The following is a 9,353-nucleotide window of genomic DNA, read 5'->3' as shown; positions in this document are numbered from 1 at the left end:
GAACTCCAAATAGACTGAACCAGAAAAGAAATTCCTCCTGTCACATAATAATAAAAACACTAAATGCATTAAACAAAGAAAGAATTTTAAAAGCAGTAGGGAAAAAGGTCAAGTAACATATAAAGGCAGGCCTATCAGAATTCGGCAGACTTCTCACCAGAGACTATGAAAGCTAGAAGATCCTGGGCAGATGTCATACAGACCCTACAAGAACACAAATGCCAGCCCAGGCTACTATACCCAGCAAAACTCTCAATTACTATAGATGGAGAAAACAAGATAGTCCATGACAAAACAAAATTTACACAATGTATTTCCACAAATCCAGCCCTACAAAGGATAATAGATGGAAAACACCAACATAAGGAGCAAAACTACACCCTAGATGAAGCAAGAAAGTAATCTTTCAACAAATTCACACAAACTTAATTCCACCTCTTACAACAAAAATGACAGGAAGTAACAATTACTTTTTCTTAATATCTTAATATGAAAATTAATATTACCAACATATCCTAATCGATTGAAATCCAAAAATATGAGGAATTAGAAATTTGTGGATTGTCAGCCAATGGTCTCTCTAATTTGGTAATTGGAGAAACAGGTCCAATATTGTACAATCCATATACACTTTCAGCTTGTTTGTTTGTGGCAGTGCCTGGCTGTGTACAACATAAGGGTCTTGAAATCTTGCTTCTTCTATCTCAACTATCTCTCAATTAGTAGTATTGTTTATTTCATGTTTTTACACTATACTATGGTTTTCAGAACACCTTATATATTTCAAAAGTATTTATACAGCCAAAAGAAACGTAGACAATTAAATTGGAAGGGGGCTTATAAGAGAACAACAAAGAGTGAGACTGAATGCTTTGCTTGACGTTTGTAACTATTGTATCGAGTTTGAAGATGAGGACTTTATAAGTTACTCTTTCTCTGAGATTAATGATTTTCCAAATTATCACAGCCAATGAACCAGATTCTTACCCTCACCTAATGTCTGTGCCACCCTCCAAGCAGAACCATTGTTCATTGAAACATGACTTTATGGATAGACCATCTTTTTTTTTTTTTTTTTGGTTTTTTTCGAGACAGGGTTTCTCTGTGTAGCCCTGGCTGTCCTGGACCTCACTCTGTAGACCAGGCTGGCCTCGAACTCAGAAATCTGCCTGCCTCTGCCTCCCAAGTGCTGGGATTAAAGGCATGCACCACCACCGCCCGGCCTGGATAGACCATCTTAATACACACACCATTTCTTAAATGAATGTAACCTGTTCTCTGTGGGCTGAGAATAAAGTCACTCACTCAAGTCAAATAGCTTTGACCACAGCAGGAAATCTGTATCCAAAAATCGTGCCTACAATTCATTCCTTGGCACAGCAGAACTGTCAACTCTCAGCTTAGCTACAATGGAGGTAAAAATCCTTTGGTGATATGAAGGTCATTGAAGTACAGCCTTATTATAATGAAATCCAATGCCTAAAAATTGTTCTTATTTTGGGCTTATACCACAGTAATAGCCAAGATTTTAAGCTCTACTAAATACAAAACAAACAAACAAACAAAAAGACTTTATGTATTTATGTTCATTTAAGAAAATTCTAGGGCTGGCAAGATGGCTCAGTGGGTAAGAGCACTGACTGCTCTTCCAAAGGTCCTGAGTTCAGATCCCAGTAACCACATGGTGGCTCACAACCACCTGTAATGAGATTGGATGCCCTCTTCTGGTGTGTCTGAAGACAGCTACAGTAAATTGTGACAGAGTGAGCCGGGTCGGTGGGAATGGAGCAAGCAGAGGTCAGAGTTCAACAACAGCCACACTCAGGATGGCTCACGGCCATCTGTACAGCTACAGTGTACTCATACACATAAAATAAATAAAATAAATCTTAAAAAATATATATATATATTTTAAATGTTAACAAATTCAGATAAATTGAAATCATGTATCTTTTCTCATCATAGTGCAATAAAACTTAAATCAATTTAAAAAAGAAAAAAAAAGCTCTTGCTCTCTTTCTTGTCTCCTACTCTCACCTCCTGCTCCCTTCTCTCCACGTAGCCATGGCCGGCCTCTACTTTTCCTCTCTCTCTCTCTTTCTCTCTTTCTCTCTCTCTCTCTCTCTCTCTGTTTTCTACAATAAAGCTCTAAAATCATTTAAAAAAGAATAAGAAAGTTAAAATGGTTAGAATGGTTACGTTTTCTGTGTATTTTATCGTAGATTTATGTGGTGGTGGTGGTGGTGGTTGACAGAGTCTCATGTAATCCAGACAATACCAACCTCTTTCCTAGCCTAGGCTGACCTTAAACTCGTGACCTGGCCTCCACCTCTCCCTTGCTGGGATGGCAGATGAGCATTATCTGATTTTTGCAGTTGTGGGGATGGAACCCAGGGCTAGGGCTCTAACACCTGAGCCACATCCCTGTATCACCACAATTTTAAAACCGTAGGTAAAAGCCCAGACATGGTAGAGCATGCCTTTAATCCCAGCACTTGGGAGACAAAGGCGGAGGATCTCTGTGAGTTCCAGGACAGCCTGGTCTACATGGAGAGTTCCAGGACAGCCTTGAAAAAACAATAAATAAATAAAACAAACAAACAAATATATTTAAAGGCCCTAAGGAAAAAATAAACATTTGGTGTTTTCAACAGGAGCTACAGTGACTCAGCAAAGGCCCCGCCCTCCCCAGACTGGCACCTTCCTGGACTGTTCTGTTGATAAATGCGGGTACCCAGTTGATTTGACTCTGAGGCTAACACAACCCTTCTCTCTCTCTCTCTCTCTCTCTCTCTCTCTCTCTCTCTCTCTCTCTCTCCTCCCCCTCCCCTTGACTGCCACTTTAGACAGCTGACAGCTGCCCAGAGCTGGGGCAGGGTGCACCAGAAGTGGAATTGCTGTATCATCAGGCACTGGAGGATCATGCTCTCTTCAAAGATATTACACTGCTGGATGAATGGGAGGGGCAAGTTTGGGGACGTGCTGGGGAACACACAGTCCCATTTCCTCCCCCTCCCTTCTCCCATCTCTCCTCATTATTGCGGGGGGATGGGCATGAGTGTGGAGTCAGAAGATGAACTTGTGAGTCTGCTCTTCCCACTGTGGGTTCAGTCAACGAAATCAGAATAGGAAGGGAATAGAACTTGGTGCCAAAGTTCAATTTCATGGAGAATTGTCAATGACATCCAGTGACAGTGAGCCCTGGGCCATTAGAAACAAGCTACAGAGCACAGGGTGGCACCAGACATTTGCCAGCCCAAACACGAAGAATGTCAAGGTTCACATGGACCAGCTGAGCATGGTGGCATAGGCATGTCATCCCTATACAGGGAAGGCTGAGGCAGGAGGATTGCCACAAGGTTGGGGTGGCACAGGGGGAAAGAAACCTTTGAGATGGCTCAGTGGCAAAAGGGGCTTGCAGCCAAGCCTCAGAACCTGTTTGACCCCCAGGACCAACATGGTGGAATGAGAGAGCCAGCCCTCAAGAGTCCACCAACCCCGGGCAACTTGGCTCAGACCTACACACAAAGGAATGAAGAAATGTAAGAAAACCTTAAAAAGAAAGTAGGGGACAAGAAAGGAAGCAGACAGTTCCATGGACCGATAATAAGGGTGGTCACGGTGGCTCCAGCAGCCAGCCCCTCCTCCACCAGCTCGGTGTCTCTGGGCTGAAAGTGTCAGTCCCCAGCCCTCTGGAGGACCCATGAGTCAAAGGGTAACCTCAACTGCACTGCCTGCAGCCAAGAAAACAGGAGGAGCAGTTCCTGGAAGCTCCTCACTGTTTGCTTTGCCTTGGTCAACAAAAGGAGGAAATGAGTCTGTGAGACCGGCTGGCTCAAAGGCTGCTGGTCCAGGCCTGGGATTAGAGCCCACACGTACTAGTACTATAAAACTAGACCTGAGAACCTTGGACATCCGAACTCTACCCTGGCCTCGGGGATTGTCTATGGGAATAGGAGGATGCCCAGTGCTGGGACCATGGGTTTATGTCACCTGGCAGGGGTCACCTGGTCTCCATGATACCTGGGAACAAACCCAGCACTTATAGCAGATTAGGCAAGGCCTCTACCCACTGAGCCACACCCTCAGTCCTGTGCTAGCATGTCCTGATGAGACCAGCCTCCTTCACATCTCAGGATCCCGATCCTGAGGTCCATTGTGATTGAACCTTCTGAAGTCCCATAATCACCTCTGAGCCAATCTCTGTGTCCCCAGGGACCAGAGGACAGTTGCTTAGCTACCGGGAGTTCAATCCCATGCTAATCACAGACTTCAGAGGAGCAAGAGCATCTGCCTCTGGACTTCAGGGAACCATTTGCACATAGGATGTCAGGGTTTCATGACCCAAAGTACCCAGCAAGAAGGGCTGATTCCAGCTTACAACCATCAGGCCACACCCCATCCCTGACGGAAGCCAAGGCAGGAACTCAAGGAAGGAACCAGGAGGCAGGAGCAGAAGCCGTGGAGGAACACTGCTTACCGGCATGCTCTCCATGGCTTTCTCAACCTGCTTTCTTATACAGCACAGGACGGCACGCCCAGGGGCACCACTGACAGTAGGCTGGACCCTTCCCACATTAACCACTGATCAAGAAAATGCCCCCACAAACTTGCCTACAGGCCAATCCGATGGAGGCATTTTCTTGGTTGAGGTTCTGTCTTTCCACATAACTATAACTTGTGTCAAGTTGACAATAAACAAATGAACAAACCCAGCAGGACAGAGGAGGAACGGAGGTGGTAGCCCCTGGGGACATAAGACATTTGCATTGAATACTTGGAAAAAAGCTGCCACTGTCCGTAGTAGTCCAGGAAAGCAGTAACCCTCAGTCCCTCGGGCACACCGTGTCATATCTGCACACCCAGAGACACACAAAATACAAGTGAGTTATAAAGTTGAAAAAGAACTCTGACTGATATTCTACCATTGTACATTGGTCTACGTCTCCCCAGTGAGGCATGCCAGGTGCCCCGGTGTCAGCGGTGGCCTCTGGGTGTTAATGGTGTCTCTGTAGTCTCGTCAGATGTGACATACATTGATGGGGGTAAAGATAACAGACACAGGTTATCTTGGGACTTTGCCTCGGTTGTGCCGTTAATCTAAGACTGTTCAATAAACAAAGTCTGGGGCCAGTGAGATGGCTTGGTGGGTAAAGGTGCTTGCTGCCAAGCTTGACAACCTGAGTTTGATTCCCAGAACCCACATGATGGAGGGAGAGAATCAGCTCTTCTAGGATGTCCCCTTACTCCCACGTGTGCCGTGGTACATCACATGTGCACAGACACACACATGGGGTGGGGGTGTCACTAAATGTTAAAAAGTGTCTTTAAAAATATCTTTTTTTTTCTTTTTTTTTAAAGATTTATTTATTATTTATTTATTATAAGTACACTGTAGCTGTCTTCAGGCACACCAGAAGAGGGCGTCAGACCTCATTAGGGATGGTTGTGAGCCACCATGTGGTTGTTGGGATTTGAACTCATGAAGAGCAATCGGTGCTCTTACCCGCTGAGCCATCTCTCCAGCCCCCCCCCCTTTTTTTTTTCGAGACAGAGTTTCTCTGTGTAGCCCTGGCTGTCCTGGAACTCACTCTGTAGACCAGGCTGGCCTCGAACTCAGAAATCCGCCTACCTCTGCCTCCCAAGTGCTGGGATTAAAGGTGTGTGCCACCACCGCCCGTCTAAAAGAATCTTTTATTTTTTTAAAGATTCATTTTTTTTTTTATCTTATGTATATGAGTACACTGGAGCTGTCTTCAGACACACCAGAAGAGGGTGTCAGATCTCATTACAGGTGGTTGTGAGCCACCATGTGGTTGCTGGGAATTGAACTCAGGACCTCTGGAAGATCAGTCAGCACTCTTAAACACTGAGCCACCTCTCTAGCCCCCTAAACGTATCTTTTAAGGGGGCTGGAGAGGTGGCTGCTCCTCCAGAGGACCCAAGTTCAATTCTCAGCACCTATAGGGCAGCTCACAACTGTCTCTAACTCCAGTTCCAGGGGATCTAGCACCTCACACAGACATACACACAAGTAAAACATCAATGCACATAAAATAAAAATAGACCATTAAAAGAAATGTATCTTTTAAAAGTGGAAGATATCGGGAGGTAGGATAGAGGGTCATTGAATGCCAGGGAGGAGTGTGGGTCTGCGGGTCAAGGTGACAGGTGGGAGTCGTGAGGGAAGCTCGCAGTACCTCTGCACCTGGAAGGCTCTTCCAAAAGCCCAGCTCCACACTTCCCCACCAGGCTCCTTTCCTTCATCCGATTCCTGTGCATGGCGCCAGACTGACCCGTGGTGGTCACCCCACCTCTCAGGATGCAGCCTGAGGAGCTGGGCCTCTCCATTTCACAGATGGAAAGCCAAGGCACAAGCCAGTGGGTGGCCTGAGTCACCAGCTGCGGCAGGCCAAGCCTTCTGCCAGCCTCCCTCCCACTGGCCTTTGCTCTCACCCTAAGTGCAGGATTCTACCTGAGCTGCTCATTTATTAGCTGGACACAACCCAGAGTCACCTGGGAAGGGAGAACAAGCCTGTGAGCAGCCTTCTTCCTGGTTGCTCCTGACTCCTCTCAAAGATGGGCTAGGACCTGGAAGTATAAGGTAAAATGAACCCCTTTTTGCCCAAGCTTCTTTTGGTCCTAGTCTTGTCACAGCGACAGATGCCAAGCTAGGGCAAGCATGGTGCTGCTGTAATGGACCTGCCCATGTGGTTCCGGGAGAACCGGAATGATTTTTGGAGGTTTGGACTGAACATCATTGAGAGTTCGGGGTTTGGTGAGCTGTGGCGGTCTTGGAAGAACCCTGAGAGCAGCGCAGACAGTGGAGGCCTGGTTTATGAAGGGTCAGGAAACCTGAGAGTCTCTCAAAGACTGTTGGGGTCATGCCTATGGTGTGTCTGAACGAGGCATCTGTGGAAGTAAATCCTTGGCTTCCTGGGGACAATCAGTGCTGGTCAGCCGGGGCCACGAAATCCACAACGGTTAGGAAGAGACCGGCATCACTGGGGTGAAATCTGGGAAGTGCTTCCTCAGAATCAGCTAGCACACAGTGTCCAGAGGGGGCCAAGGCCACATCTCAAGATGGCAGCCAAACTCAGAAATGTGGCAGAGTCTTCCACAGGTGCTGGTTTTAGAGACATGAAGATGTCATGGAGAGCAGCTGGAGAGGGCTTGGCAGTGTTGGCAGGACTAAGAGTCTCACTAAGCAGAGAGGCCAGGAGGCCATTGGTGAAGGTGTAAGCTAAGTTGCTATGGCAGCCCCAGGATTGAAGGAGTCACGGAAACAGCTCAGGCTCAGCACCATACAGCGGGAGTGAAGTCCCTGCAGCTTGGCTAGGCGGCCATTGGTGTCAGTGAAGCCTCAGTTGCCTTGAAGATCTCAGGGTATGAGAGGGACTAGGACTGTGAGGACCATGACAGTGGCTGGTTGTGGCATGGAGCTGACCCAAGTCTAGGAGACAAAGTGTGTGCTGTGGATGCCAAGGCAGGGAAGCAAGCAGGTCCAAGCCCTTCATAGCAGAGGAGATCATACGTGAGTCCCAGATAGCAGATACTGCTGCAAAATTTGAAATTACACCACCCTAGCTCGGTTTTGCTTTAAAAATATGTAATTTGTTTTTTTACTTTATAGGAGCCCTCAGTTAAGAGATTTGGGGTTGAGCTGGAGAGATGGTTCAGGGGTTAAGAGCACTGAGTGTTCTCCCAGAGGTCCTGAGTTCAGTTCCCAGCAACCACGTGGTGGCTCACAACCATCTGACCAATGCCCTCTTCTGCTGTGTCTGAAGATAGCTACAGTGTACTCATAAATAAAATAAATAAATCTTTAAAAAAAGGAGATATTTGGGGCTTTTAAACAAACATTGGATTATTAAAGTGTGGAACATTGGTTTTTTTAAAATATTTTTATTGAGAATTTCATACGATGTTGTTTTGTTAGACACCCTCTTCCTGTGTGGCTCTAACTGGCCTTGAACTTGCTATGTAGACCAAGATGACTCAAACTCAGGAGTTCTACCTACCCCCGCCTTCAGGGTGCTGGAGTTCTACCTACCCCTGCCTTCAGGGTGCTGGAGTTCTACCTACCCCTGCCTTCAGGGTGCTGGAGTTCTACCTACCCCTGCCTTCAGGGTGCTGGAGTTCTACCTACCCCTGCCTTCAGGGTGCTGGAGTTCTACCTACCCCTGCCTTCAGGGTGCTGGAGTTCTACCTGCTCGCGTAATAGTTTTGGGTTTTTCGTTTGGTTGATTTTTTATTTTATTTTATTTTATTTTTTGGTTTTTCAAGACAGGGTTTCTCTGTGTAGTCCTGGCTGTCTTGAAACTCACTCTGTAGACCAGGCTGGCCTCAAACTCAGAAATTTGCCTGCCTCTGCCTCCCAAGTGCTAAGATCAAAGGTGTGTGCCACCACTGTCCAGTGAAAGGTTATGTTTTAACTGTGATCTGCTTATGTTACGTTGACAAGGGGTGGGTTGATCTGGTCCATGTTTATAGTTAACATACCTGTCTTAGTCAGGGTTTCTATTCCTGCACAAACATCATGACTAAGAAGCAGGTTGGAGAGGAAAGGGTTTATTCAGCTTACACTTCCACATTGCTGTTCATCACCAAAGGAAGTCAGGACTGGAACTCAAGCAGGTCAGGAAGCAGGAGCTGATGCAGAGGCCATGGAGGGATGTTCCTTGCTGGCTTGCTTCCCCTGGCTTGCTCAGCCTGCTCTCTTATAGAACCCAAGACTTCCAGCCCACCCACAAGGGGCCCTACCCCCTTGATCACTAATTGAGAAAATGCCCCACAGCTGGGTCTCATGGAGGCATTTCCCTAACTGAAGCTCCCTTCTGTGATAACTCCAGCTTGTGTCAAGTTGGCACACAAAGCCAGCCAGTACAATACCCCCAGGTAACTTGGGAAAGGGGACAAGCCAGTGAGCAGCATTTCCCATGGTTCCTGCCTCCAGACTCTTGCCTTGGATGCCTGCCTGACTGCCCTTAAAGATGGACTGTGACCTGGTCGCTTTTGGTCCTGCTGTTTTATCACAGCCAGAGATCAAACGAGGATACCACCTAACCCTCATTTCTTTTTGGCTCTTCTGTCTGTCTGTCTGTCATTCTGCCTAAAGGTTCTTTCTGTCCTGAAGGATATGTTCCAGAGTTTGATCCAGACCTTCAGCCACCAGCCCCAGGCTACCACTCAGCATGTGCTGTGAGCCTAGCACAACAGGAGTAAATTATGAACATCTGTAATTCATTTACTAGCCTTACTGTCAGCAAGAGTGTAAACCCGCATACCTTGCCAGCGCAGCTTCTCCTTACTGTCAGTATGACCAACAATGCCGCGGACCAGGATTTCTTACG

This window comes from Mastomys coucha, unplaced genomic scaffold (assembly GCF_008632895.1).
Source record: "Mastomys coucha isolate ucsf_1 unplaced genomic scaffold, UCSF_Mcou_1 pScaffold15, whole genome shotgun sequence".
NCBI classification, from domain to species: Eukaryota; Metazoa; Chordata; class Mammalia; order Rodentia; family Muridae; genus Mastomys; species Mastomys coucha.
Note: the sequence above shows the minus strand (reverse complement) of the source record.